This window comes from Aulonocara stuartgranti, assembly GCF_965226115.1.
Source record: "Aulonocara stuartgranti genome assembly, chromosome: 3".
NCBI lineage: Eukaryota > Metazoa > Chordata > Actinopteri > Cichliformes > Cichlidae > Aulonocara > Aulonocara stuartgranti.
The window spans coordinates 70916489-70932048 of record NC_138941.1 but is presented as its reverse complement, the minus strand read 5'-3'; the positions used below and the strand labels follow the sequence as shown (position 1 = coordinate 70932048).

The 15560-nt window shown below is 40.6% G+C and overlaps 2 protein-coding genes and 1 long non-coding RNA gene across 4 annotated transcripts in view; 2 read left to right on the top strand and 1 right to left on the bottom strand.

Annotated features, from left to right (window-relative positions):
* The window catches only part of LOC309693309 (hemicentin-2-like), a 1543010-nt gene that overhangs the window by 5440 nt on the left and 1522010 nt on the right, over positions 1 to 15560 (bottom strand).
* LOC309693926 (nuclear factor 7, ovary-like) overlaps positions 1 to 15560 on the top strand; it is a 318283-nt gene that overhangs the window by 33990 nt on the left and 268733 nt on the right. The gene's annotated exons all lie outside the window — the stretch shown is intronic.
* Positions 11791 to 14741, top strand: LOC309696325. Of its 3 annotated transcripts, XR_014273420.1 has the most exons (5): positions 11792 to 12356; positions 13046 to 13164; positions 13287 to 13435; positions 14125 to 14289; positions 14367 to 14741. It is a non-coding gene; the product is annotated as an uncharacterized lncRNA (long non-coding RNA). The 3 variants fall into 3 exon arrangements; XR_014273419.1 differs by having other exon boundaries at positions 11791 to 12356; positions 13046 to 13435; XR_014273421.1 differs by lacking the exon at positions 13046 to 13164 and having other exon boundaries at positions 11804 to 12356; positions 14367 to 14738.

Sequence of the window (15560 nt, the reverse complement as noted above, 5' to 3'; positions counted from 1 at the left end):
ATCCCTGCTGCACTCAGTCGTAGAGTTCCTCTACCTGCCACATCCACTTTAACCCCAGACTACCTTTTACTGAGTACTACGGTAGGACCTGAGTACTTTTCAGAGCCTATAGTTTTCACTTTTACTTCTGTAAAGAAGTTTAATGAGTACTTCAGCTATTACCGGAGTATTTGTACAGCTTGAGTATCTGTACTTCTTAACTACAGATTTTTTTTTTTACTTTTCTCCCTTTGAAAGTGTCTAATTATCAGTAATTATCTATTATTTACTGAATAATATGTAGAATATAAAGCAGAAGCTGTGGATGACTTACTGTAGTCAGGAGTTCAGGAGAATCCTCAGAGTTTCTGCTCCTCATCATGATGGAAACATGAAAACATGTTGATGCTCTTTGAGCTGGAATCAGTCCAAAGCAGCCGTGAGTGTGAACCAACAGACATCATTATAATAACTCTGACACGAATCCTGATAGAAATCCTGCTCACTGACCTCTCTAACTGTAACTCTGTCACTGACACATCTGCCAACATCTGTTCCTGTAACAGCTCAGAGGAGTTCAGCACTTTCTGATTATTATCAGAAAAATCAGAACAGGAGGAGCGTTTTTGTAAATGTGGCTGAAAGCGGCGAGGCAAGTTTATTTATATAAGTTTATTTATATAGCACAATTCAACAACAAGGTGATTCAAAGTGCTTTACAGAGACATTAAAAAACAAAAACAATAAAAAGCATGATTTAAAAAAACTGTAGATAAAATGAGAACAGTAGATAAAATCAGTAGTTAAAATATAAGTTTTGAAATTTAAGCTTAAAAGTGTGGATTTGGTGCTTTATTTGTTTCAGCTGATCTGAGGCTTTCTGGGAGTTTGTTCCAGATATAAGGAGCATAAAAGCTGAATGCAGCTTCTCCGTGTCTGGTTCTGACTCTGGGAACTGATAAAAACTGGATCCAGATGACTTGAGGGATCTGGAAGGTTCATACTGGGTCAGGAGGTCACTGATGTATTTTGGTCCTAAACCATTCATTCAGAGCTTTATAGACCAGCATCAGGACTTTAAAGTCTATCCTCTGACGGACAGGCAGCCAGTGTAAAGACCTCAGAGCTGGACTGATGTGGTCCACTTTTTTGGTCTTAGTGAGGACTCGAGCAGCAGAGTTCTGAATGAGCTGTAGTTGTCTGACTGATTTTTTAGGTAGACCTGTAAAGATGCTGTTACAGTAATCAAGCCTACTAAAGATGAATGCATGGACTAGTTTTTCCAGGTCCTGTTGAGACATCAGATCTTTTATCCTTGAAATATTCTTGAGGTGATAGTAAGCTGATTTTGTTATTGTCTTAATGTGTTTTTCTAAGTTTAAGTCTGCATCCATCACTACACCCAAATTTCTCGCCTGGTTTGTGGTTTTTAGATGTATAGATTGAAGTTCTCTGGTGACCTGTAATCGTTTTTCTTTGGCGCCAAAGACTATTACCTCAGTTTTCTTTTTGTTTAGCTGGAGAAAATTTTGGCACAACCAGTCATTAATTTCCTCAATGCATTTACCAAGAGCCTGTACAGGGCCTCGGTCTCCTGGTGACATTGTGATATATATTTGTGTGTCATCTGCATAGCTGTGGTAGTTTATTTTGTTGTTCTTTATAATCTGTGCCAGTGGGAGCATGTAAATGTTAAACAGAAGGGGTCCCAAGATGGAACCTTGGGGAACTCCACATGTGATACTTGTCTGCTCAGATGTGAAGTTACCTATTGATACAAAGTATTTCCTGTTTTCTACGTATGTTTTGAACCAGTTTAGTACAGTTCCTGAAAGACCTGTCCAGTTCTCCAGTCGTTTGAGTAATATGTTGTGGTCAACTGTATCAAATGCTGCACTGAGATCCAGTAAAACTAAGACTGACATTGTTCCACTGTCTGTATTCAGACATATGTCATTAAACACTTTGGTCAGAGCGGTTTCAGTGCTGTGGTTCTGTCTAAAACCTGACTGGAAGGCATCATAGCAGTTATTCTGTTTTAAGAAGTAATTGAGCTGTTGAGAAACTGCTTTTTCAATGATCTTACTTAAAAATGGGAGATTTGAGATCGGCCTGTAGTTGTTCATTTGTGTCTTGTCAAGATTGTCCTTTTTCAGTATAGGTTTGATTACAGCAGTTTTTAGTGGTTCCGGAAACACACCTGACATTAAGGAAAAGTTGACGATCTGTAACAGGTCTGACTCCAAAGTCTTTGAGACATTTTTGAAAAAACTTGTTGGCAGGACATCTAAACAGCAGGAGGAGGAGTTCAGTTTACCTAAGATGTCCTCCAGGTCTTTGCTGTTAATAGGTTGAAACTGTTTCATGGTGTTTAAACAGTTTTTCGGTGGACACAGTACATATCCTGGATCTGCTGTTGATGTACCAATTGCTTGTCTAATCTTTTGGATTTTTTCTGTGAAGAATTTGGCAAAGTCATTGCAGGCCATGGTTGAATGAAGTTCAAGCTCAGCTTTCCTACACTCTCTTTTTTCATTTTTCACCAGTGTGGAGTTTCTCCATGGAGACTTTTTCCTTCCAGAGATAACCTTCACCTTAATGGGAGCAATAGTGTCCATTACATTTAACATGTTAGCATTGAAGCTATTGACGAGCTCATTGACTGAACCTTTGGACAGGTCAGGTGTTAATGGGAAGACCTGGTTAAAGATCTCACTACTGTGTTCAGTTATACACCGTTTTGTGATCACTGCTGTTGATATATTTGTGTGGGCTGAGATTTTACTTTCAAAGAAAACACAGTAATGATCAGACACGCCCACATCAGACACAGTAATGTTTGAAATGCTCAGGCCCTTGGAGATCAGTAGGTCAAGAGTGTGTCCTCTATTATGTGTGGCCTCTGGGCAACTTTGGGCTGACTCAGCATGTAACAGAGTGTTACTCAGGTCTTTAGTCCCTTTGTCCTGAGGGTTGTCCACATGGATGTTAAAATCCCCAACAATAACTACACAGTCAAAATCAACACAGATCACAGACAGCAGTTCACTGAGGTCATTAAAAAAGTCTGTGCAGTATTTGGGAGGCCTGTAAACATTAAGAAACACAACTTTGGATGGGGCCTTCAGCTGTAAAGCCACATATTCAAAAGATAGCTGCTTACATCGAAATGATTCATAAAATAAGACAGCAAAATAATTATTCTGTCCTGATTTTAGTTTTTATAAAAAAACCCAAAATCCTCAGGAATAAAAACTGAATATAAATAAATAATAAGTAAAATATATTACATATAATCAACACACCGTACTAAATGAAAGTTTATATAAATCACATTTATAACAAATAAATTCTAATCAGAAGCCTCTTTATGATTATGATTTCCCCACCATCAAATAAAACAGAAGAGATAAATGCTGATTATAGATCTTCTTTTGTTGTTGTTCCTTAAATTATTTATTTATTTAAAATATTCTGGAAACATCCAGAGGATGTGTTTTAGTTACATTTTTGGTCATGTGTTTTTTAAAACTTTATTTAAATTTAATGTTTTTCTCAATAATTACTCCAAGTTTTTTTTTGTCCAAATGTCAGCTTGTTGTTGTCATAGTAACAATGTCAGTCAGTGTACTTACTGCTTTCCTTGGGTTACTGTGTCTATAACATAGCTAGCATTGTTTTATCCTATTAAACAGAAATGAGGCATCTTTGGCACAATTTTGGTTTTAGATGCTGTGATTTGAAGCATTGGGTTTTGCATTATGTCCACTGACATTTTTACATGGTGTTCAAAATTACTGCCCAAATATCTGCCCAGAGATGTATGCAACACAAAAAATGACTTCCCCATTCAAGCACCAATGCCACAGCAAGTTTTACAGTTTCACCAAAACAAAATGTTTTATTTGTCTTTAGAGGAACATCAGAGGGACACATCTAACACAACAAACAAAGCCTTGTAGAAAGGAAACAAAAATGACGTAAAAGGCTTCCCACTCCTACAGCTACAAAAATGTATAATTAATTACAATAATAATAATTTCTACAAAAAACTAATTTAGCTCTTCTAGATGCAGAAACTTCATCACACAAGTAAGCACAGCCTGATTGGAAATGGGGCATAGGTAGGGACAACCAGTCTTGTAGTCGTCCCCATTCAATCTCCAACCGATGATCACCTTCCAGCTGGAACTTACATAACCATAAAGGAAAGGAAAGGAAAATCTCAATGCATCATGGGAATCCCCCAGCAGCCTACGTCTATTGCAGCATAATTAAGGGAGGATTCAGGGTCACCTGGTCCAGCCCTAACTATATGCTTTAGCAAAAAGGAAAGTTTGAAGCTTAATCTTGAAAGTAGAGATACTGTCTGTCTCCTGAATCCAAACTGGAAGCTGGTTCCACAGAAGAGGGGCCTGAAAACTGAAGGCTCTCCCTCCCATTCTACTTTTAAATACTCTAAGAACAACAAGTAGGCCTGCAGAGCGAGAGCGAAGTGCTCTAATAGGGTGATATGGTACTACAAGGTCATTAAGATAAGATGGGGCCTGATTATTTAAGACCTTGTATGTGAGGAGCAGGATTTTGAATTCAATTCTGGGGTGATCGTGGCTCAAGAGTTGGGAGTTCGCCTTGTAATCGGAAGGTTGCCGGTTCGAGCCCCAGCTTGGACAGTCTCGGTCGTTGTGTCCTTGGGCAAGACACTTCACCCGTTGCCTACTGGTGGTGGTCAGAGGGCCCGGTGGCGCCAGTGTCCGGCAGCCTCGCCTCTGTCAGTGCGCCCCAGGGTGGCTGTGGCTACATTGTAGCTTGCCATCACCAGTGTGTGAATGTGTGTGTGAATGGGTGGATGACAGGTTGTGTAAAGCGCTTTGGGGTCCTTAGGGACTAGAAAAGTGCTATACAAATACAGGCCATTTACCATTTAACAGGAAGCCAATGAAGGGAAGCCAGTCTCAGACCAACAGAATAGACCCAGCAGAAGAAGCTACTTCCATTTAGGAGTTTTCAAGGCCTCTGAGGATTTCCTCCAGTTTTTATCCATCTATTGGTATCAAGACTGCATCTGTGAGATTTTCTGCCACAGAGGGAATTTTCCACGACTGCTACAGCTGCCAAACGTCTTGATGCATGCTCAATCATCCAGGTAAGTAAATCTCCAAAAGTTGATTCTGTTCATCTGGACGCAGCGTTTTGTGGGAGAAACGTTTCGTCACTCATCCAGGTGACTTCTTCAGTCTCAGCTGACTGCAGGTTTCCTCAATCTTATAAACAGAACATTTGCATAATGACTGAAAGCAGCCCACTGAAGGAAGAATGGGCTGGGAGGTCAGAGATCAGTGTTTTTTAAGCCATGTTTCTGAAGTAAGAGCCGACGGATGGTCTGGATATACCAAATATAACGTCTCAGAACTCTCCAGCTCACATGTTAGTCTGCTCCAAGCATTCCCACAAAGGTCAGAGTTTTGTAGTAGTTAATACGTCATTTTTCTTAACATAATTGGTGATATAGGTTACAAGCAAGTCTGGCGCTGAACAGAAATTGTGGCGCTATGCTCCTTTGTCTATTGTGCATAAATAGTGAATTGTCCTGACACAATATTGTGTTTCGCTTCTGTTATTATGGTACATTGACAGAAACATATACTTTTATTCACAGGATAAAACAGGTTTTTTGTATCACTAATTGTCCAGTGCGATTACAGCATACAATATTATTGTCACTGCTACATTTCTGTGATGCTACCAGAAATTATTTCCACTACTAATTAATTACCGCTGAGCTCAAAGGTTATATTAATAAACGGTTAACGAATGTGTATTTATGACGACGATTTGTGAGACTGGTAAACTTACCTTTGTTCGTACGATGGTCTTTCGTTCTACACGGTACGTTTCAAGGTCCTGTACCCATCCGTCGGTAAACTGTACCTGGGCTTGTTGCAGCAACATTTTCTCTGTCACTCAAATGTGACAAACCAGGAAACAGGAAGTTCTTCGTCCTCAGTAAAGAGAGACGCACAGACGATCAGACTGTGCTCAGACCAAACTAGCAGCTTCCTCTGAGTGAGTCCAGCTACAGGAGAGAAACGTGGAAAACTCCAACACTGCTGCTTCAAGCTGCTGACGCTCCACACACTGAATGTGAGTTTGAGCAAAAACACGACTCAAAGGAAGTTTCAGTGAAGGTGGTAGAGGAGGGAGTGGAGCCAGGACTGACTGTACTTCCTGTCTGCTGTTTTCAGCTTCACTCACAGACTCAATGGCTTCCAGATCAGAGGAGGATCTCTGCTGTCCAGTCTGTCAGGAGGTCTTCAGAGATCCTGTTCTTCTGTCATGTAGCCACAGCTTCTGTAAAGACTGTCTGAAGATCTGACCAGTGTGAGACGAGGAGGAGAGAGGCAGCAGCTTCCTGATAATCCAGAGAGGATTGATCGTTTCTATTCTGTCCTGGGCTCTGAGGGCTTTAACTCAGGGACTCACAGCTGGGATGTTGAAGTTGGAGACAGTACAGGGTGGGCACTGGGTGTGTTGGCAGAGTCTGTGCAGAGGAAGGGACGCATCCAGTCTGGATTATGGAGAATACGGTTTAATGGAATTAAAAGTAAATACTCAGCATGTTCACCATCAGCTCCTCTCACTGATCTCTCAGTACAGAAGAAGCTCCAGAGGATCAGAGTGAATCTGGACTGGAACAGAGGAAAGCTGTTGTTCTCTGATCCTGATACTAACACACACATACACACCTTCACACACACTTTCACTCACAGGATGTTTCCATACATTTACACTGTTGATGGTGGTAAAGTGAAGGTGTGTCCGTTGAAGGTGTCAGTGTCAGTGCAGCAGATGAGTTGAGGATGATGATGTTTCTAATGTTGTTTCCTGTCAGTGAGTTGAAGCTGTTAAACTGCAGCTGTCCTCCTGCTGCCTCGTTGTTCCAAAGCTCTTTGTTTCTCTTTTAGTTCTCACTGTTTCTTTCTGTTTCTGCTGTCCACCTTTTCACATGGAAAATCATTTCACTGTTTCTCACTGAATGACTCCCCAAACTAGATTTGAAATTCTATCAAGTTTCTAATCATTACAAGTGATTCATGTTTCTATTTGATGTGTAAATGGAGATGATTTAGTTTGCTGGGATATGGACTGACATGTGTTGAATGGGAGGAGCAGTTTGTTGTTGTCTTCTTGTCTGTTTATGACAACAATAAATATGTTGTTGAAACAATGATTCATGTTTAACTCCATATATGAAATGTTTCTGATCTTTGAATTCTGTTTGATTAAAGACTTTCTTCATGACACAAATGAGATTTCAGTGTATTAATAGAACTAAATAAGCTCAGAGTTGAAAAGCTGGTGTTGCGACTTTCATCCGTAGATAAAGCCGCGGCCGGCTGAGTTGGTTGTGTCCCTGTGACGCGCCTCCAATAATCCATAATGAGTTGTACTGGTACTTTGCGCATTTATTTTAAGAACAAAACAAAAACAAACATTTGCGCTTTCAATCAATTTCCAACTAGCGCATGGATTAACTGGTGTGCCAAAAAATGACGGTCAACAGAATAGTTTGCCCACAAACCACTCACCCAACACACCTGCTGCGAACACCGACATCAGGTAAATAGACTGTGACCACACCCATATACCATCACCTGAGACACAGGTAAAGCTATACACCTGTGCCACCAGAACAAAAAGGAAAAACATAAACATTGACTTTGGCTCTTACAATACCGGCCCCTAATTATTATCTTTTAAATAATAATTACAAAATAATCAAGTCTTACATCATTTTCTTGTTCATAAAACATGTCAATCGCCCTTTAGTGCAACATGCATCAGTACTACTACTTGTGGTTCACCATCTGTGAAGTTAATAACCCATAAATAAAAGGAGTAGGTCACTTAAAGTTATCCAGTCAGTCCAATATGTTAAATATTCTCTGTTTCCTGCAAAAGACAGACTTTATTTATAGGTCTGTTTAGGAATCCAGTCTTTGTCTTGATCCGAAGATGACGAACAAATCCCCTTTTGTCCTGGATTGTCTCTTCTATTTTTCCAGTTATCCAGGAATTCCGTGGTGTGGAATCATCAACAATGATCACAATGTCTCCTGGCATGAAGTTTCGTTTTGGGTTGCACCATTTCTGTCTTTGTTGCAGTTGTGGAAGATATTCTTTAATCCACCTTTTGCAGAATAAATCTGACATATATTGTACTTGTTTCCATCTGCGATGAGCATATATGTCATCTTTTTGAAAACATCCTGGTGGTAGAGATGGTGCAGTCTTAAGAAGCAACAGGTGGTTTGGAGTAAGTGCTTCAAGGTCATTTGGATCTGTAGAAGCCTTTGTAATAGGACGGCCATTCAAAATAGCTTCAGCTTCACATAAAACAGTCCTGAGGCTCTCTTCATCAAGACTTTGTACATTTAAGGTGGAATTAAGAAGCTTTCTCACAGATCTTATAAGTCTTTCCCATACACCTCCATGATGTGAGCCAGCTGGGGGATGGAAAGTCCATTGAATGCCCTTTTGAAGAAGGGTATTGTGTATACGACATTGATTCCAATCTGCTATCATTTCCTTCAGCTCACGATGGGATCCCACAAAGTTGGTGCCGTTGTCAGATCGCAGTTCTTTTACTTGACCACGTCTGGCAATAAAGCGACGAAGGGCATTGATAAAAGAGTCTGTGTCCAGTGATGATGCCATTTCAATATGAATGGCTCTTGACGCTAAACATGTGAATATCACACCATAGCATTTTACAGTAGTCCTTCCACGTTTCACTAGAAACGGTCCGAAATAGTCCACTCCAACATATGTGAATGGTGGTTCATCCGGAGTTACTCTGTGTAGGGGCAGGTCTGCCATTTGCTGTTGTCCTGGTGGGGCATTTACACGCCGACACACAATGCATTTAGCCACAATTTTTCTTATAGGTACTGTGACACCAGAAATCCAGTATTTTTGACGCAGTTTAGATAACATGTGGTTACGACCTCCATGACCCACCGCTTCATGGACATGTTGAAGGATTAGGTTAGAAATGTGGAAGTCTTTGGCCAGAATAACAGGATGTTTTCTCTCTTCTGGCATTGCAGTTCTACTGAGTCGTCCACCAACTCTCAACACACCTTCTTCCAGGATGGGAGTAAGTTTATAAATGTGACTGGTTCTCTTAACATTCGATCCTTTTGTTAAACAGGAGATTTCATCAGCAAACCGCTTCCTTTGACAAAAGGAGATTATAGCCATTTCAGCGCTAATCAGCTCCTCAACTTTGAGACTGCTGGTGTCCAGACAGTGTTTCTTCATTTGAAGTTCAAGACTTTGTTCAGGATCATGTTTAATCTGTAGTTTTCTTTTACTGTAATGTAGAAGCAGTTTTTTAACTCTCAGAATCCATGCTACTGCACGCTTCAGCCGAGTCCAGGATGAAAAATACTGAATGAAGTGAGAAACCGGATCCATTTCTTGTGACGTCTGAACAGCATTCACTGTTGTTTTAATTTCTGCATCGCTTGATGAGATTTGTTTCACTTCATCAGGATTCTGAGGCCACTCCTCTTGTGGTAGTAGAAGAAATGGAGGTCCAGAGAGCCAAGTTTGTTTATTTTTCTTTTTTTTTTTTTTTGCCTGTCCCATTTGGTTCTTTAGCCATCAGAATTGTTGTCTGAAGACCAACAAGGATACCCAATGGATTTACTTTGCCAAATGGATCATCGTGGCATTGCCGTATTGGTACATTTGGTCGATCTTTGTTTTTATTATTTATTATATTTTATTTTCAGATGTTACAGACGGGACAGACATGAGTGAGGGATAGGAAAGGGAGAAAGAAAGAGGAAGGAAAAGAAAAACAGAAGGGGAGAGGGATAGTGAGAAAGGGGGGGAGAAAAAAAAATCTCCTGGATCACCTGTTGAGAGAAGAATAGAAAACAAGCAAAAAAACAAAAAAAACAAAGCAACATACTAAACACAACACCATCGCATTAATCTAGCTAAGTGTAAACAGCAGTAAATACTAAATATTCAATGTTGTTGTGCAGCACGCAGGACAGATGTGCTTCGAAGTAGTAGCCAAGAAAGGTGTAATTTAAGTCTACGAGCAGTGAACACCCGTGTGCATACCTGTGTGGATCAGCGTGCTTGTATTCCAAAGGTTTCTCCATGTAACGATCTGCTAGGGAGTGTGGGGGGGCCACAGCCCTGTCCTCCAGGGTATGAAGCAGGTATGGAGGAGATCAAAACTCCAGACATCCAGAGGCCCCCAGAACACAAGAGACCAAGGAAGACCAACAGAGGGGCAGCCGCGCCACTGTCCCAGTAAGAGCTGAGGAGAGTCCCAGATGAGGGCTCATTCAGCAGCCGCGGAGCAGAAGCCAGGGGGAGTTGCAGTGACGCGCCCGTGAGCTCCGCCGGCAGCCAGCTGTGCCTGAGTGACCGAGCCCCAGGCCGAGAGGCCGGGGGCACCCCACCTCCGAAGTGGACCGAGCGAGCCCCAGGTTCCAGGCCCCGATAAGCAGCCGCCAAGGAGTGAGCCGGTGTGTTGTTTATTTTTCAAAAAGGATTGTACTGTTAAACCTCGAGAAGCCAAATCTGCTGGATTGTTATCCGTGTCCACATATCTCCATTGTTGAGGATTTGAAACTTTGACAATCTCAGAAACTCTGTTGGCGACGAAAGTGCGGAACCTTGTTGTTTTATTGTTGATATATTTTAGTACAGAGGTGCTGTCAGTCCAAAATAAATCAAATCAAATCAAATCACTTTTATTGTCACATCACATGTGCAGGTACATTGGTACAGCACATGTGAGTGAAATTCTTGTGTGCGAGCTTCACAAGCAACAGAGTTGTGCAAATACAGTAATGTAAACAAGCAAAATACAAGAATGGCTACATCTGAAACTAATAAATATATGTACAGTATATGATAGTATATGCATTTCTGGATGTGTATACTAAATATTTTCCTACGTGTGTGTGTGTGTGTGTGTACACATATTTTACAAATTAAATAGAGTAAACAATAAATAAAATATATAAAAAATATAAAGAGTTGAGACAAATACTGAGTCCTTCAGTTCCATCTGCAGCTCCTTTTTCCACATTACATCCATTCTGCTTGCAAGGGTGGCAGCAGTTAACTCCATTCGAGGGATTGTAACTGGTTTTAAAGGAGCAACGCGTGCCTTTCCCATAATGAATGCACAGCGTGCCTGGTCTCGTTCGTTCTTTAGTAACAAATAAGTCAATGTTCCATAGCTGTCCTCAGATGCATCTGCGAAATGATGCAACTGAGCAGTTTTTACAGTTCCAAAACTGTTGGTTTTAAAACAACGATCAACCTTGAACTCCTCCAGCTTGTAGAGCTCTTGCATCGAAATAGTCCATTCCGGTATAACTGCATCAGGTAATGCATCATCCCATCCAATCTTTTTTCGACACAGATTTTGCAGAATCTTTTTAGCACACTCAGAAAAATTATGGTTCTTAAATGGTTCTTCAGATGTCTTCATGGTTCTTTAAAGAACCATCATACGTCAAAGAACCTTTTTATTTTGTGGATGGTTCTTCAGCTATTACAAATGGTTCTTTAAAGAACAAAAGGTTCTTCATCCTTAGCAATCTAAGTTTGATGGTGTAAATGGCATAAATATTTATTCACTATAATGAGGCTGTGAATTATACTGTGTGTTTTCTTTGTGTGCATGTGTGTACGAAGGGGAAGGGCGGGATACCTGGCAGTTACCCTTTAAGAGAAGATGGTAGGAAACTGAATATTCAAATAAAAGTTAGAAATATTTGCAAACAGTAGACACAATACACACATTCAAATACTGTACTTTAGTTTTAAATTTTAATAAAGCATTACTATTTTCTACTCCAAGGCATTACTTTTGAGATTATTATATATTTTTGAAAATATAGCATAATGATAATACTAGTTATTGTAAACTTTACAAACCACCCAGCAGTATGTAAAGTCAAATTATAAAATACAAGTAAATAACAATTGCAGAACAGAATGTCAGTGTAATGAACACACACTTCGTTTTGACAAAGCACACTGCTTAGGTAAATGATCTGAGTAGTTGTTCATCACTGAGCAATTTGTTAATATGTGTTTCGAGCCAAATAAATGACAGGGAGAGAGAGAGTGACGTCAGAACACGTCATACTATAACCTCCCGGGAGCGGATGGAGGGGGTCAGTCGTTGGGATGCGCATGCGCAGACAGAGTGTGCGAGCGGCGGGCCTTGACCTTTCGGGAAAAAAAACTCACGGACGGTGACAGCGAAACGGATAACAGTCTTCAGTACCTGCTGGACTTTGAAGCTGTGGATTCTGGGACTGTTAGAAAAGGTAAAACATTTTCATTAAAACCTTATTACTGTTTTGTTTTTGTTACTCGTCATTGTAGCTTGCTGTTAATGTTGTGCTAACAGTAGCGATTAGCTAGATACGTTAGCCGTTGATGTCAGCGCAATTTAGTATCTGGTATACAGAAACTGTTTTCCTAACAAAACCACTGTTATAATGAAGTGAAGGTGCTCCCAGCTAATTTGAACCTTTGGCTTCTAAAATATGTGGTTCAATTGCGTGCTGCGTACATAACCTAATGTCAGCTAGACCGAAATTAAAATTTAATATATTGTTAAAGTCACTAAAATGGCGCCTGAAGCCTGTTGTGGCGTGAGCTCTGTGTCTGCTCTAGAAACTCTGAAATTCTGTAGATCTGAGCCGTACATTAAATACTCACATGAACCTGTACTTTGAATTCTGTATGAGCTGTATAAAATGCAGCTATGCATAAGAGTTTTGAATGAATAATTAGATTAGATGACTCTTTATTGTCTAATCGAATTATATAGAAATGAATAGAAATGTGACATGAGAAGGTGTCTTTGACTGTTCCTGCATAACTTAGTTTCGGACTAGTTGACAAGTTATGCTCCGGTCATTTGATGTTTCCAAGATAGATGTTCTTTTGTAATATAGTTAAATTTTTTTGTATATTTAATTTATCCACCATCATACATCATACATACAAGCTAAGAAGAGGTCGTTATACTAACAAGAGGTATCAACGCTGGGCCAAAGTTCAGCACATGGTTAAAGTTTGTAATCCAGCCAGGGTGTAAATATCACTCAGCAGCCAGAGCTGAAGCAGGTAGCATCAACACATAAATCTACTCTACCCGGCTTAAATCACAAGAGCACCTCTGACCAAAAAGCTGTAGATTTTTCTTGTTTGCACAAATTAATCCAGATTCACATTAATTGTGTTCACAGCTCCAACAAAATGAGGAAGAGGAGGGGGAGAAACACAATTAGGTTGAATTACAATTGGATGGAAGGCGAGGACAAGGAGAAGGAAGCTTAGGATGAGGAGGAAGAGAAGCAGCAGGAGCATCTTTAGGGCTCCCTATGATGTCATTGAGGTTTGTTTCATTAATATGGTCCTCTCACAAAGAAAGATGACTTGTTTTAGTTCACCTACTTCCTGTATTAAATAGTGATGTGCAAAATGTTGTGAAAAACCATGGAGCAGGTACGTATAGTGCATCTGCAGGTAAATGAACATCAAATCTCTAAGACTGTATATTTATCACCCTTATGATAAAACCCATGTCAGCCATTGGTTTATGGACTTTGTATTTTGAAGCCTCAACATTTGCATTATTGCTGTTGCTATGTTGGGACCATATTAGGATGAGGGATCAGAATCTGGAGTCATGCACACTATTGTTTCATTTAGTGTGTATCCATAAGATTCGTACAGCAGATCCAAGTTGTGCCTTGAAAACAGGAAAGTCGTCTGCATAGAGGAGAACTGTAATAGCAGGCTTGTAAAAAGTGAGGCTTTGTGCACTCGTTTTACTTCTGTCACCCTGTTTTGATGCAGATTTCACTTGAAATCAGGCAAGAACTGGACTTATTTTTATAATGTGTTCTTGTGAATTGATTGTGTATCACATATGTTTGATTTGACTTTCTGCAGGACAACAGTCGTCCGCTGGCCAAAAAAGTTTTCCAAATACCTCCACTTGATCTAGCCTGCATTTAGAAATGAATAGCAATAAAAATCTGCACCTCCTGCTTCAGATGCAATTTGTGTTTCTGTGTTCAGAGGCAGCGGTGAGAGGGGAGACCTCAACTCATCCAGCTGTAGAGCCTGACCAGGAGGAGTCGAACATTAACTCAGCTCTTCCAGGGCACCCTGCAGACTCGGCTGTTGGCATCGACGAGGGATGACGTGAACGCCAAACTGGAGTCCATCACAGGTCAACTGCAGGTATGCGAGTCAGACCTTCTGAGGAGGGTTTCACTTTTCTCTCTTCTTTATAATTGACTCTTTTCTCTCTCTTTCAGCTCCTTGTCTCAGAGTGGGAGGGATTTGAAGCACAAAGGGAGGAACTTGTCGTTTGGTTGGCTGATATGGATGTCCGCCTGAGTGAGGTTGACCAGCTGACAGGAAACACCAGTGAAAAACTGAAACAACTGCAGGTGTGGGCTTGTTTTGATATGACATATACAGGGAGTGCAGAATTATTAGGAGAGTTGTATTTTTGAGGAATAATTTTATTATTGAACAACAACCATGTTCTCAATGAACCCAAAAAACTCATCAATATCAAAGCTGAATGTTTTTGGAAGTAGTTTTAGTTTGTTTTTAGTTTTAGCTATTTTAGGGGGATATCTGTGTGTGCAGGTGACTATTACTGTGCAGAATTATTAGGCAACTTAACAAAAAACAAATATATACCCATTTCAATCATTTATTTTTACCAGTGAAACCAATATAACATCTCCACATTCACAAATATACATTTCAGACATTCAAAAACAAAACAAAAACAAATCAGCGACCAATATAGCCACCTTTCTTTGCAAGGACACTCAAAAGCCTGCCATCCATGGATTCTGTCAGTGTTTTGATCTGTTCACCATCAACATTGCGTGCAGCAGCAACCACAGCCTCCCAGACACTGTTCAGAGAGGTGTACTGTTTTCCCTCCTTGTAAATCTCACATTTGATGATGGACCACAGGTTCTCAATGGGGTTCAGATCAGGTGAACAAGGTGGCCATGTCATTAGTTTTTCTTCTTTTATACCCTTTCTTGCCAGCCACGCTGTGGAGTACTTGGACGCGTGTGATGGAGCATTGTCCTGCATGAAAATCATGTTTTTCTTGAAGGATGCAGACTTCTTCCTGTGCCACTGCTTGAAGAAGGTGTCTTCCAGAAACTGGCAGTAGGACTGGGAGTTGAGCTTGACTCCATCCTCAACCCGAAAAGGCCCCACAAGCTCATCTTTGATGATACCAGCCCAAACCAGTACTCCACCTCCACCTTGCTGGCGTCTGAGTTGGACTGGAGCTCTCTGCCCTTTACCAATCCAGCCACGGGCCCATCCATCTGGCCTATCAAGACTCACTCTCATTTCATCAGTCCATAAAACCTTAGAAAAATCAGTCTTGAGATATTTCTTGGCCCAGTCTTGACGTTTCAGCTTGTGTGTCTTGTTCAGTGGTGGTCGTCTTTCAGCCTTTCTTACCTTGGCCA